General features: G+C 38.2%; 1 protein-coding gene across 8 annotated transcripts in view; it reads left to right on the plus strand.

Annotated features, from left to right (window-relative positions):
- LOC112668723 (myosin VIIA and Rab interacting protein) overlaps window positions 1-16,138 on the plus strand; it is a 368,414-nt gene that overhangs the window by 22,761 nt on the left and 329,515 nt on the right. The window lies entirely within an intron of this gene.

Genomic DNA, 16,138 nt, shown 5'->3' on the forward strand with positions numbered 1-16,138 from the left:
ATAATAAGTTTTGAAATTGAGAAGTGTGAGTCCTACAACTTTTTTTTTCAAGGTTGTTTGGTTATTCTTGGTCCTTACTCTTAGATGGATTTTTAGAACAGCTTGTCAGTTCTTGCAAAAAAAGCAGCTGGGATTTTGATAAAAATTGAATTGAATCTATAGATCAGTGTTGAGAGTTTTGCTTAGCAGCATTAAGGTTTTTCCAGTCTATAAACATGGGATGTCATTCCTGTGTTAGGTGTACAGGTCTTGAACTTCTTATGTTAAATTTATTTGTAAGTATTTTATTCTTTTGATGCTGTTGTGAATGGAATTGTTTTTTAAAAAATATTTTATTTATTTATTCATGAGAGACACAGGGAAAGAGAGAAAGAGAGAGGCGGAGACATAGGCAGAGGGAGAAGCAGGCTCCATGCAGGGAGCGTGATGTGGGACTCAATCCCGGGACTCCAGGATCACGCCCTGGGCTGAAGGCAGGCGCCAAACCGCTGAGCCATCCAAGGATCCCCTGGAATTGTTTTCTTAATTTTATTTTTTGAATGTTCATTTTGAATGTTAAGAAATATGACTGATTTTTGTCTTCTATCCTGCAGCCTTGTTGATCTCAGTTTTTTGGTTCTGATTGTGTATGTGCTTATTCCTTAGAATTTTCAATATAAGTATCATGTTTTCTCTAAATAGAGATAGTTTTACATTTTCCTTTCCAGTCTAGATGCTTTTTAGTTCTTGTTACTATCAAATTGCCCTGGCTAGAACCTTCAGTACAATACTGAACAATAATGGTAAGAGTGACAATCTTGTTATGTCAGTGGTATCTGAGGGGAAAGCCTCCATCCTTTCACCATTAAGTATGATGTTCGCTGTGAGGTTTTTTTTTATAGATAGCCTTAATCAAGTTGGGAAAGTTCCCTTCTGTGCCTAGTTTGTTGAGTATATATATCAAGAAAGGGTGTTGGATTTTATCAAATGCTTTTTCTTTTATTAAGATGATCATGTAATCTTTGTCTTTTAGCCTATTAATATGCTATTACAGTGATTAGTTTTTCCACATATTCAACCAACCTTGCATTTCTGACACGTCACACTTTGTTATGGTATACATAATCTTTTTTTATATGTTGCTGGATTTTGTTTGCTAAAATTTCATTGAGGATTTTTCATCTATATTTATAAAAATATTGGTGTATAGTTTTATTTTGTTGTGGTATCTTTTTTTTCTGCTTTTGGTATGATACCAGTGAATGATATCTAAACACATGATATCTAAACATGTGTATTTTTTATGTGGGAAGTTTTTGATTACTAATTGAAAATCTTTACTTGTTATAGATTTGTTTTCTTTTTCTTCTTCAGTCAATTTTTGTATGTTCTGTCTAGGAATTTTTCCATTTCATCTAGGTTATCCAATTTTTGGTATACCATTGTTCTCAGTATTCCTTTATGATGCTTTTTCTGTATTGACCTCTCTCTTTCATTTTAGTAATTTGAATCTTGTGTTCTTTCCTTGGTCAGTGTCACTAAGTTTGTCAGTTTTGTTGATATTTTCAGAGAATCAGCTTTGGGTTTTATTGAGTTTTCTTTGTTGTTTTTCTATTTTACTTATTTCCTCTCTGGACTTTATTATTTCCTTCCTATTGCTTACTTGGGTTTATTTGTTTTTCTTTTTTCTAATTTCTTAAGAAGTTAGAATCAATTTCTTATTGATTTGTGATACTTAATCATTTTTCAGTATAGGTGTTTATAAATTTACCCCTAAGCATGCTTTCACTGCATCTTCTAAGTTTTGGTATGTGTGTTTTCACTTTATTTCATCTCTAAGTATTTTATTTTTTTTCTTTTTAAAGATTTTATTGATTTATTCATGAGAGACACATAGAGGCAGAGACATAGGCAGAGGGAGAAGTAGGCTCCATGCAGGGAGCCTGATGTGGGATTCAATCCTAGGACCCTGAAATCACAACCTTAGCCTCAGGCAGATGCTTAACCACTGAGCCACTCAGGCATCCCTCTAAGGATGACTTTTGACTCTGGTTACTTAGGAATGTGTTGTTTAATTTCCATATGCATGTGAACTCCCTGAATTTCCTCCTGTTACTGATTTCTAATTTTATTCTACCATGGTTAGAAAACATACTCTGTGTTCTTTCAATTCTTATACATTTATTGAGATTTATTTTACAGCCTAATATATGGTCTATATAGAGAATGTTTCATGTGCATTTGAGAAGAATGTATACTGGTCTATTCTGTAGAGTGTTCTGTAGATGTCAAGTCTAATTAGCTTATGATGTTCAAGTCTTCTGTTTTCTTGTTGGTTTTGCTAGTTATTCTAGCAAAATATAATTGACAGGTGGTATTGAAGTATCCAAATATTATTGTTGAATTATCCATTTCTTCCTTTACTTCTGTCAATTTTGACTATAAGGTCTTCCTTTAGTATTTCTTTTTTTTTTTTTTTTAAGATTTTATTTATTTGTTCATGAGAGAGAGGCAGAGACACAGGCAGGGGGAGAAGCAGGCTCCCTGCAGGGAGCCTGACATGGGACTCGATCCCAAGTCTCCAGGATCATGCCCTTGGCTGAAGGCGGCGCCAAACCGCTGAGCCACCCGGGCTGCCCTTCCTTTAGTATTTCTTATAAGGTGTGTCTACTAGTGATGAAGTCTTTCTGTTTTTGTATATCTATAATGCCTTATTGTCCTAATTTATTATTTATTACTGTAATTTTTCTGGGCATATAATTTTTGGGTTGATAGTCCTTTTAGTTTTTTGGCCTCCATTATTATTTTTTTAAATTTTATTTACTTATTCATGAGAGACACAGAGAGAGAGAGAGAGAGGCAGAGACACAGGCAGAGGGAGAAGTAGGCTCCATGCAGGGAGCCTGACGTGGGAACTCGATCCTAGGTCTCCAGGACCAGGCCCTGGGCTGAAGGCAACGCTAAACTGCTGAGCCACCTGGGCTGCCCAGCCTCCATGATTTCTGTTAAGAAGTTTACCAGTTGATCTGATTGAGGATCCACTGTATGTGATGAGTCACTTTTTCTCTGCTTTCAAGATTCTTTCTTCTCCTTTTTTTTTTTTTGGTGGGGGGTGCTTTTGATAATTTGACTATGATGTATCTAAGTGTGCCTTTTTTACTTTATCCTACCTACCTAGAATTTTTGTTGAGCTTCTTGGATGAGCGGATTAATGCTTTTCATCACATTTGGGAAGTTATCCAGCATTATTTATTCAGATATTTTTTTATGCCTTTTACTCACTCCTGTTTCTCTTGTGTGCTTGATGGTACTCTACAGGTTTCTGAGACTCTCTTCATTTTTATTTTACCCCAGACTAGATTATCTCAATCTCAAGCAGTCTCAAAATTTATCTTCAAGTTACCTGAGTATTTCTTCTGCAAATTCATATTTGTGGTTGAATTCTTTTAGTGCTTTTTCATTTCAGTTATTGTATTTTTCAAGTCCACAATTTCTACTTGATTCCTTTTCATAATTTCTCTCCCTTTGTTGATATTTTCTGGTGAAATATCACTCTCATACCTTCCCTGAATGATTTAGGCATGGTTTCCTTTAGTTTTGGATTATATTTATTTTTTAAAGAAAGATTTATCTATTTATCTGAGAGAGAGAGAGAGAAAGAGAGAGAGAAAGCGCATATGAGTAGGGGTAGGGGCAGAGGACAAGAATAATCAAGCTGACTCCCTGCTGAGCCTGGAGCTCATATGGGGCATGATCCAAAGACCCTGACATTATGACCTGAGTCGAAATCAAGAGTTGAATGCTTAACTAACTAAGCCACCTAACTATGCCTCTGATCATATTTATAATAGCTAATTTAAAGTTATTGTCCTGTAAGTCTGATATATGGTATTTCTCAGGGAGAGTTTGTATTGATTGCTATTTTTCCCCATGTGAGTCATTTTCCTATTTCTTTACATGTCTCATAACTTTTTAAATTGGACATTTCAAAAAATATAACATGGCAACTCTGAAAATCAGATTTCCCCTTCCCCTGGATTTATTATTGTTTCTGTTTATTTAGTGACTTCTCTAGACTAATTCTGTAAATTCTGTATTCTTTGTAATGTATGATTCCTGAAGTTTTTCTTGGTTAGTTTAGTGGTCATGTGATTGGACAGAGATTTTCTAGATGCTTTGAGTCAATAAGTCTCCCAGCCTTTGCTAAAGGGCTCTGTGTTTTGAGTATGTTTTCAGTGGCAGGCAATTTATACTTCTGTCTTAGTCTTCACTTCTTCCTTGCTTGGTGCCTGAAGGTTCATCAAGAGATGAGAGATTAGAGTCTTTGTACCTCTTCTCTTGAGTATCCACTCAGCTCTGTGAATGCACACAGCTTTGTAGATTCCCAGGCATATATTGAAGTTTTTCAAAACTTCCCATGGACATCTCATTTCTCAGTTTTTCCTTTTAAATATTTTGATAAACCTCTTACTGTTCTTAACTAGTAATTTTACTCAATGCCTTTTATGGGCCCCTTTTATGGTCCTTCTACTCCTACCTTGTAGAGCTTTGTACATTTCCTAGACTGAGCATTGCTCACTCTCTATGTGAGATAGTCTGTTGACTTGAATGCTTCCCCTACTAAATTATGATGCTCATGGAGAAGTAATCAGTATTTTTTCTTTTTCATCTGAAAATGTATTCCCAGATGTTTCTGGAACAAATGACTATTTATGGACTCTATAACACAAGGAAAATTCCTCCTGCATAGGATATGTGGTGTTTACTATCTTGCATTTAAAGTTCTTATTTAGCACTTAGAATAGGATTTCTTTTTGGATGAACCTTTCTTTGCAGCCTCTCACCTGTCAGGCATGTACTTGAAATGTGGGAATTATTTATGTTTTTGAAGTATACTGAACATCATTCAGTTCCTGATGCTGGTTTGTCAAGGCTGCTGGCTCTGGGCTGGACAGAGCTGACTTTTTCAAATCAAGCCATATCTGTTACTTAAAGCTTGATATCATTTGCTAGGAAGTATAGATTTGCTCATTGGAACATGGGACAGAAGATAACCTGCTTCACATTCCTTAGTATAGCCTAAGTAGATGTGATATAAAATTGACATTTGTTTTTGGAAATAAATAAATATATATATATTTTTATACATATATATGTGTGTGTGTATATATATAGATCTTAATCGTAACTGCAGTAAAATATACATAACATAAAATTTACATTGTAACCATTTATAAGTATATAGTACAGTAGTGTTGAGTATATTCACATTGTTGTACAGCCAATTTCTAAAGTATTATACAAGTATATGCTGCTTTTGAAAGTTCATATTACTTTGCTTTTACAAAAGATCTCCTTTAGTACTGGTTTTTACTAATTGAGAAAAATCCAAAGAGGACTTTCATATCTTAAAAAAAAATATGACCAAAACCGAAAATAGCAGTCAGTGTTTTGTTTTGCAGCAAGCTGAGCCATTATAGAGGCAGCATTTATCCTGAGCAGCCAGACTGGCACTACCCAGCTCTTTTCCTGAGAATCACACTCAGCATCTCAGCATCAAACCCTCATAGCTTTGAACTGTGTCTGTGAGCATCCAAGTTTTATTTTGATTTATTTTGTGCATCCATGAGCAAGATATGTCCTAAGGTATCAGAAAAGCCTAAGAGGTTATTTTTAAGGTCTGGGAATGCTAAAAAAAAATTTCCATATGAATTAATGGTAATTATATCTTTGCTTTACACCATTTCAGCTTAAGAAAGTTTTCATAGGAACACTCTACTTTCAGGCAGCAGGGAAACCTGTATTTTAAATATTGAATCCTGTAATCTGAAACTCTCTTGGTAACTCAAGGGTAATGAACTGGTTTGTGAGATCCTTTGAGTCTGTGTCTGTGTTCCTGATAAAGCAATCTTCATATTTCATAATAAGCATACTTACTATCAATCATGGGGAAATCCAGGGCCAGAGAAAGATAGGATCCATTTCTGCTAATCATAGGCTGCTTAAATTACTACATTGGTGGACAAGGAGCTTAAGGTATGGGTTAGATGGGGGCACCTAGGGTGGCTTAGTTGAGCTTTGGACTCTTAATTTTGGCTCCAGTCATGTGATCCTAGGGTGCTGGGATGGAGCCCCGCATTGGGCTCTGTGCTCAGTAGGAAGTCTGCTTGGGATTCTCTCTCTCCCTCTGTCCCTCTACCCACTCATGCTCTCTCTCTCAAAATAAATAAATAAAATCTCTTAAAAAAAGATACAGGTAGATGATGTTTGAGCCTTTTGGGTGGATTTCAATGAATCATACTATATAGAGGCAATATGTCACAGTAGGCAGAGCATTGATTTTGGAGAGAGACCAATGTCTATTTGAATGACTAGATTTGTAACCTGGGGTAAATTACTGAATCTCTCTGAGGCTGTTTCCCCATAGGAAGAATGAGACTATAGATGTCTGTTGCCTAGTTAGGTAAGGATTTATAAAACTGCTATTATTGGCTGTTTTTTACTTGTGAAAACCAGAAATCAACTTTGTCTACTTTTTACTTGTGATTTCCCTTTAATTTGGAATTTTTATCCCCCCCTGCAAAAAACCTATTTACCATAAAAATAACGTGGTTATTTCTAAAGAGCTTTTTTTTTTTTTAAAGATTTTTATTTATTTATTCATGAGAGACACAGAGAGGGAGAGAGAGAGAGAGGCAGAGACACAGGCAGAGGGAGAAGCAGGCTCCATGCAGGCAGCCCAATGTGGGACTCGATCCCGGGTCGACAGGATCATGTCCTGGGCTGAAGGTGGCGCTAAACCACTGAGCCACGTGGGCTCCCCTCTAAAGAGCTTTATGAATGCTTAGTAATAAGTTGATGCTTTCCAGTTTTAGTTTAAAATGCTTAGAAGATAATTTCAGCTCCTTTTCAGGTATGGAAGCAAGCCCTATTATTCATACATGTGCATATGCTAGTTAGAATCATTTGATTGCAAAGGACAAGAATAGCCTTTGACTTACTCAAGGAGAATAAGGAAATGTTTGGAAAGAGACTTGGAGGCTTCAGATAATGGAACGAGGATGGCTCTAAGGATCTTGTTCTTGGTAGTGTAAACAGCTGGAGAACCTCTTCATGGAGGGGTCTTCAGAAATACTCAGCTCCAATTACAGTATTTGGACTACTTGGTATAAGAGTCACATTTTGGGGGAGAAAGTCTCATTGGCCTGGCCTGAGTTCTGTGCCTGTACTTGGCCTGAAGTGATGAAAACTTCAAAACGAATGGTTCCACCAATACCACATGAAATGTGGGAATGGAAGTTCCCAAGAATGAAATTGGGTGGCATTACCAAATTGTTGGTGGACGGTGGAATTGCCTGAATTGATCAAAGCTGGTGGGCAGAAAGCACTTTGATGTGAACAGACTTCTATGCTTTAAATTCAGAGGCTTATAAGAACCCTTTCTCCATCTTTTGTTTCCAATGGAAATTCAAGTGGTAAAGATTTATAAAGTAGTAGATAAGATGGTGAAAAGTCATGTTATCGGAAAGATGGCTTCAGGTTCCAGTAGAGTTCTGATACTGATTTCTCAAGAGAGATATAAAGGATTCATTCCCTCAGAGTAGAGAGGTAGAGAGCCTAGAGCTCAAACTATGTGGGTCTGACTCCACCTCTTTGATTTCCTTTACACAGCACAGGCACCTGTTTAATCAAGCTAAGCATCAGTTTTATCATCTGTAACATGGGACTGATAATTTCACCTTAAGTGACCTTATATACAGCAGTTAATGCATGCTCTGATAAACCCATAGTACTGATGTTTCTTCCCGCAAACTTCTCACAGCCCTCAAAACATTTATTCAAGGCACTGAGAAAATTGAGACTGACAATGTGTGGTCCCTACCCTCAAAGAGCTCTGCCATAAGCAGATGGTTGTAGGCTTGCAGCATGAGGGGTGCCAAGACAGGGGGGGTGGGCAGTAGAAAATGAGGGCACCTAGCCTGATCAGGGAAGGTTTTCTCTAAAGTTGAGATGGATCCTAAACTGGGTGGGAGGCACTGCCTAAGTGAAATGATAAGGAGGGAAATCTGACTGCTGCGGTTTGGCATGACCAGAGTATAGTCCTGCTCAGGGCAGGGACAGAGCTGGAGAGCTGGCCAGGGTTTACTTGGATGGGAAGGACTAGGATCTCAAGCCAGGAAGTTCTGTCTTTTTGTGGTCCTGGAAAATCTCTTTTGCAAAATGTAGTCCTTCTGGATTTTCTTTACTTTGTCCTGAAAGAAGGAAGGAGGGAATATCAGGTGTGGACTGAATAATATTCAGGAATTTGATGCCAGGAAAAGCTGGATCAGATTGCAGCAGGCGCCATTATTTCTTTACAAAGTAACAGCTGACATGGCACAGAATTCTCAAATGCTGCAGGTAGAATATGTTTTCAGTTAGCCAGAGCTAAGGCTGATTTTCATGTTTCCTACTGGCTATAGGACTGCCTTAAGGTTAGTAATGATTTTGATCTTTTGTTTCAGTTTTTAATTTTCTTTTTTTTTTGTTTTTTTTTTTTTAGTTTTTAATTTTTATCCATTTTAGGAAATTTTTATTTTAAAGGGTATTTTCAATTAGTATTCCTGTCTTTCCCCTAAATCCTATAAATGAAGGAAGCCAAAATATAAACTTGAATGGAAATTCTGTGTAGTTAAAAAAAAAATCACTACTTTTCATTTGCCTTACTAGTATTTAATTTGCATTTTTATTTATGAGCTTAATTTCAGCAGATGCTTCATCAGCTCTTTGAGCAACAAGGGAATGTGATAACAGGAATTTCTCTGGGTCTTAGCGAAAGATTATACTATAGTTGGTGATATACTGACTGATAAGTCTTTTAGTGCAAAACGAACAATCGCGTATCTTCAGATTTTCTGATCTCGATTTCTGCAAAAACATAATAATGTTTATATTCCATTTGAGGATTTTATTCTCTGCAATGTCCTTTTTTGTGTGGGTAAACTGTCAGAACTGTGGGAAATTTACTGGGATTTAATGACACATGCTCTTGGGACCTTCCAGTTCTTCATAGCTACATCTGCCACCAGAAGCCAGTGGTGGCTAATCTAATCTAAGAAGTTAATACCTTTGGGGGAGGCTGATTATATTCTGACAACCTCCAAGTAGAAAGATTCTAGGACATATGCTTAAATATATGCCAATTAAGTTAGATATTTTGGTTTAGTCAAGAGTTTCAAGTGTATAAGATTGTTTGCAAGTTGAAAAGTCAGTCACTTAAAATTTGAATAAATGTAGGTTTGCATTCCAAGTTCAAATTTGAAAACAGCATAGACTTTGGGATTATTTTTTAACAATTGTTTTCATACACATAGTGGGAAAGATTTGGTCAGTGTGATTGCTTCTTACAATGACCCTTTAAAGGGGTAGGATAAAGCAGGTTAGGGACATAGATTCTGGAGTCAAGTCTCCTCACCTAGTAGGTTGGCACAGCCACTTACCAATTGGTGACATTGAGCTACGGATTTAACGCTCAGGGCCTCCATTTCCCTCAATGAAAGAGTAGGAACTATAATAACTCTGATTTTTGAGAGACTTTACAGCAAAGCCTGCCACCACCAACACATTTTATAAAAAATATTAGCCATTGTTGCTATTATTAATTAATTATAATCATCATTAATATCACTTAGATCCAAATGTTTGGCCAATAGAGTTTGCAGAGAATGAACACTAATGTAGAAATTATGTTGAATCATTTTTTAACTTTATAAAAACAATTTCTAATATTATTAGCATAAGAGAGAATGATCATAAGGAAGACTTCCAAAGTGCCAAGGATATATATATATATGTGTATTTTGTAATATTACACAAAATATATAGCAAAAACTGAACCTGGTGCAAACTGCTGTATATCCTGTAATTGTCTGCAGCTGTCACATATCATGGATGCCCCAAAACTGTTATTAATAAATATATATGTATATATATATAATTTCTTTTTATAAAGTTAATAAATACTTAGGGAAATGTAAAGAATATACTCTCTTAATAATTCCAACTCTTTCTCTATGAACTTTGGTGTAATTTTTCAACCATACACACCTGGTACTTTCAGAAGGTATTCAGTGAATATTTTTAAGATACCATGTGTCTTCCTACCAAAAATTTTCTAATGCATGTCCTTTACCTGTGGCCCCAGTTGCAGTTAGGTGCTCTGAGCATATTTGATCCTCTCCAGAATGTCCTTCTCTTTTGTATCCCATAAAAGGATCTTTAGGCTTGTACGTTGAACTACTTTGCCTGTCCAGTTGGACACATTAAATCCTATCACCAGTCTTAAGATAGTTTGTAAAGGTAGGTATCAAAATAGAGATTTAGCAATCCAAATTGATGTTGAAAATGATCTTAAATGTAATTTTATTTTTTCTGGAAAGAGATTATACATTATTTCTTGATAGTTTGCTAGTATGATTTTGAGAAATTTAAGTAGGTAAGGCAGGTTTGCTTGGTGGTTAGGAGCATAGACTCTGGAGCCAGTTACAAGCTGCATGCTCTTGGGCAAGTTATTTGCTTTCTCTTTGCTTTAGTTTCTCTCTTTTAAAAATGAGGCTAATATTAGTACCCACTTCCTAATGAAGAAAAAGACTGCCTGGTTTGTAGTAATTGTGGTATGTTTGCTGTTATGTACTTTTTATTTAGAGTACAGAGCTAGGTAATCCATACATCATAATCATATAATTTCCTCCTGTTTAAGATAGTTGAAGAACATGTCTGTTAGTGGCAGATCAGGCAATTGGGACTTACTCTTCTACTGAGGACAACTGGAAAATATGAATAAAATATGTAGAAAAAATAATAAAATATATCCATTTAAAAGCATGAGAGAGCTAGCTAACAAGATAGTGAGGAATCAGTGGACCAGAGCCCTGGGGAGACCATGGCCTAAGGAGGAGAAACCAACATTTGGAGCTTTCCCCTGGGCCATTTGCCAGTTTGTGAGTTTGTGACAGTTTGTGACAGCAGCAGTTTTGACAGTTACTTGGGATTAGGGAGATTGGATTTAGAGGCTTGCCAAAGGAGCCTGACAAAACCATTTAGTTTGTGTTGAGATCTCCAAAAGCTCCACCTTTGAAGTAGGGTGAATTGGATGAAGAAAGCCTGTGCAGGAACATCAGCTAAGATTCCAGTTGTTTCAGTTTTTTTTTTTTTAAGATTTTATTGATTTATTTTAGAAAGAGACAGTGTGTGCATGAGGGAGGGGGGAGGGGCAGAGGGAGAGACAATCTGAAGCAGACTCGATGCCAAGAGTGGAACCTGATAGGGCTTGATCTCATGACCACGAGATCATGACCTGAGCTGAAACCAAGATTTGGTTTGATTTGGTCAAACCAAATTTGACCAAAGATTTGGTCAACTGACAGCCAACTAGGCACCACCAGTTGTTTCAGTTTTGAAGTTGAAGTTCAATCTTAGAGATGAGAATGTATGCCTGGATTGTTGGCACTAAAGGCACCTGACACAAACAAGAATCCTCTGTAGAGGAAAGTAACTACAAATAGACTTCAATTTTGCAAAACCAATGCACAAATAAATAGATAAATAAATAAATAACTGGGTACAAGAGAAGATGAGAGGAAATGAATAAAAACAAGCAGAAAGGAAGGGAAAATATAAAAAGACCTACAGATTTCCCAGATACTGAGCTATCAGGCAGATTAAAAAATAACTATGTTACTATATTCAAAGAGATAAAGGAAAAGTTTGAAAATGTAGACAGAAAAAAACCTAGAACAAGTAAGAAAATGCAATGGAAAATTTAGAATTGAAAAATTGCCCAATTAAAAAACTTAAAAACAGGTTTATGGGGCACCTGGCTGGCTCAGTCAGTGGAGCATGTGACTCTTCATCTCAAGGTTGTGAGTTTGAGCCCCACATTGGGCATGGAGCCCACTTAAAAAATACCGGTCTAATGATAGGTTAAAAATACATGAAGAGAAAAATGAATCAACACTCAAAGAATTCTGACCTAAGTTGGGAAAATATCCAGAGTAAAATATGAGAAACGGGACATAAAATCAAAAGAAAGAATTTGACACATGAAGAGTACACTGAAAAGGTCCGACAAACACAGGTGATCATGGTCACCAGAAAGAAAAAAGAATAATAAAAAAAAGAAATATTATCAGAAGAGAAAATGCCTGAACAATTTACAAAACTGATGGAAGTTTATGAGAACTACAGACTCTCTACAAAAGAGAGCATAATTACAAAACAGAACTGTGATGGCTAATTTTATGTGTCAGCTTGGCTGAGCCATAGTGCCTAGATATTTGTTCAAACATTATTTTGATGTTTCTGTGAGTATGTTCCTTTGGAAGTGATTAACATTTAAATATGTGGAATTTTTTTTTTTTTAAATATGTGGAATTTGAGTGAAGTAGATCACTCTCCATAATGTGGGTGGACCCCATCCAATCAGTTGAAGGCCTTAACAGAATAAAGACTGACACCCTCACCGCTCCATCCAGAGCAAGAAATTCTGCCAGGAAACTGTGTTTGGACTCAAACTAACTCTTCTCTGAGTCTCCCGCCTGCCAGGCTCCCCCATCAGATCTTGGAATTGTCTGGCCTCTGCCATTGCATGACCCAGTTCCTTAAAATAAATCTCTCTCTTCCTCTTCTCTCTATCCTGTTGGTTCTGTTTCTTTGGAGAACCCTGGCCAATACAATAACCAAAGGAGAATTTTGAAAGAAGAGAAGCAAAAGCAAATTATTTGGCACCCAGGACTGGAGAAATAATGTAGTGGCAAGACATCTTATGATACCCAAATCAACAGCAGAAAATGACTCAGGCTCAATGTTTCCTGGACTCCAACCTCTTGGTAGTCTCATTCCTTCCCCAGATGGAATAGGAGTCTTACAACAACAGCAGGTGAACGTGACACCACCCACAAGGGAAATCAATTGGGAGCCAAGTAGGGATTGGGAATCAAGTGGAGATTGGGAGTTTGGGATCAGTGGAGGATCAAGTGGACATAGGAAGTGCCCTCCTTCCCTGCTGGGTCTGAGACCCCTTTATCACTGAGCAGCAAGTAACTGGGTTGAGAAGCACTCTGTATCACCACAGGCTGGGGGGTATCTCCCCACCATAAGTGCCCAGCCCAGGAAGCCTCTTCATCCCTATGGGGCTAATACCTTTCTCCCCCTTGATATACTGAGAAGAATTTTGTCATACTAGGCAGCTTAGCCCTGAAAGCCTCTTTAGTTCCACAGGTGGAGTTTTCCTTACCCTACTGAGAGGCACCTGGCATTCTGGTCTAAGGAAACCCAGTGCACCCCTTCATGCAGCACAGCAAGAACCAGTGTGAGCCTCAGTGGCACTAGATAAGCCAAGTGGATTTTTGAATACTATGAAAATTAAATTTTCATTGGATCCTTAGTCTAAAAAAGTAGGACAGGGCCTTGTGCTAAATATACCTAAATAGAAGGACTACCTATTATAATAACAAAATAGCTAAATAGGACCCAGAGTCTCCTAACATAGTAGCCAAAATTTCCAGGGTACAAATGAAAAACACTCATCATAATAACTGGAATATTACAATTTGAGTGAGGAAGACAACTGATACTAACGTGAAGATTAATCGGATGTTGGAAATAACTGACAAGAATTTTAAAGCATCCCTTATGGCCTTGGGAGCAGCTCAGGAGGTGGCTCCCGGCAGAGGGGTCTGTGCCCTCCTGCCTTTGGGAGCCGCCCCCCGGGAGCGCGATTCCAGCAGCACAGGCCCTGGATCCTAGGGCACCGGGGAACCAGCCCACGATCCTGCCTCCCCCCGGGACAGGCTGAGGCGGGGAGGACACAGGACAGCAAGGACTCTCCTGCTGCCCCGCGGCCCGGAGCTGTGTGGATCAGCAACCCCCTCTACCCCCACCCCCGGCTCCCGGAGCATCCAGGCCAGTGCGGACTGGGAGACTGTGGTAGTTACTGTGGGAGCTGAATCCAGAGCTGGGGAGCTGGCCGCCGCCAGTGTGTTTGTTCCTCCTGGTGTCACCTGTGCCTGGGACAGAGCAGCGCTGCCAGGGAACAGGGGCCTCACAGGATAAACAGCTGCCACTGAGCCCAGCACCCAACGGGCCGGGGCAGCTCCCCCAGGTGCACACATCTGAGAATCAGCACAGCAGGCCCCTCCCCCAGAACACCAGCTGGAAGGACAGGAAAGAGCAAGTTCTTGGCTGAGCAGCGCTGGAAAGCTCCAGGGGAGGTCGAGGGATTTACAGTATATAGAACCAGAGGATACCCCTCCTTGTTTTTTTTTTTTTTCTCTTCCTTTTTCTAGTATAAAAGGAAGTTTTTACCCACTCTGCACTGAGCAAAATGAAAGAAACTCACCACAAAAGAAAGAATCAGAAACAGTACTCTCTGCCACAGAGTTACAAAATTTGGATTACAATTCGATGTCAGAAAGCCAATTCAGAAGCACAATTATCAAGCTACTGGTGGCTCTGGAAAAAAGCATAAAGGATTAAAGAGACTTCATGACTGCAGAATTTAGATCTAATCAGGCCAAAATTAAAAATCAATTAAATGAGATGCAAACCAAACTGGAGGTCCTAACGACGAGAGTTAATGAGGTAGAAGAAAGAGTGAGTGACATAGAAGATAAGTTGATGGCAAGGAAGGAAGCTGAGGAAAAAAGAGAAAAACCATTAAAAGACCATGAGGAAAGGTTAAGGGAAATAAATGACAGTCTCAGAAGAAAAAAATCTACGTTTAATTGGGGTTCCAGAGGGTGCCAAAGGGCCAGAGGGCCAGAAAGCATATTTGAACAAATCATAGCTGAGAACTTCCTTAACTTGGGGAGGGAAGCAGGCATTCAGATCCAGGAGATAGGCCCCACCCTAAAACAAATAAAAACTGTTCAACACCTCGACATTTAATAGCGAAACTTGCAAATTCCAAAGATAAAGAGAAAATCCTTAAAGCAGCAAGAGACAAGAGATCCCTAACTTATATGGGGAGAAATATTAGATTAAGAACAGACCTCTCCACAGAGACTTGGCAGGCCAGAAAGGGCTGGCAGGATATATTCAGGGTCCTGCATGAGAAGAACATGCAGTTAATAATACTTTATCCAGCAAGGCTCTCATTCAGAATAAAAGGGAGAGATAAAGAGCTTCCAAGATAGGCAGAAACTGAAAGAATATATGACCACCAAATCAGCTCTGCAAGAAATATTAAGGGGGACTCTGTAAAAGAAAGAGGATGCCCAAAGAAATAATCCACAAAAACAGGGACTGAATAGGTATTACGATGACACTAAATTCATATCTTTCAATAGTAACTCTGAATGAGAATGGGCTTAATGATCCCATCAAAAGACGCAGGGTATCAGACTGGATAAAAAAACAAGATCCATCTATTTGCTGTCTACAAGAGACTCATTTTAGACCTAAGGACACCTACAACCCGAAAATGAAAGGGTGGAGAACCATTTACCATTCAAATGGTCCTCAAAAGAAAACAGGGGTAGCAATCCTCATATCAGATAAATTAAAGTTTATCCCAAAGTCTGTAGTAAGAGATGAAGAGGTACACTATATCATACTTAAAGAATCTATCCAACAAGAGGACCTAACAATCATGAATATTTATGCCCCTAATGTGGGAGCTGCCAAGTATATTAATCAATTAATAACCAAACTAAAGACATACTTAGATAATAATACACTAATACTGGTAGAATTCATACAGGACTTTCTGCAAATGACAGATTTTCTAAGCACAACATCTCCAAAGAAATAAGAGCTTTAAATGATACACTGGACCAGATGGATTTCAGAGATATTTACAGAACCTTACATCCAAACACAACTGAATACACATTCTTCTCAATTGCACACGGAACTTTCCCCAGAATAGACCACATACTGGGTCACAAATCAGGTCTCAACCAATACCAAAAGATTGGGATTGTCCCTTGCGTATTTTCAGACCATAATTCTTTGAAACTTGAACTCAGTCACAAGATGAAATTTGGAAGAAATTCAAACACGTGGAGGTTAAAGATCATCCTGCTAAAAGACGAAAGGGTCAACCAGGAAATTAGAGAAGAACTAAAAGGGTGGAGGTCGTTGGTGTCACCTGCCAGCCGCCGGCTCCTGCACCTGCTCT

This window comes from Canis lupus, chromosome 23, assembly GCF_003254725.2.
Source record: "Canis lupus dingo isolate Sandy chromosome 23, ASM325472v2, whole genome shotgun sequence".
Classification (NCBI taxonomy): domain Eukaryota; kingdom Metazoa; phylum Chordata; class Mammalia; order Carnivora; family Canidae; genus Canis; species Canis lupus.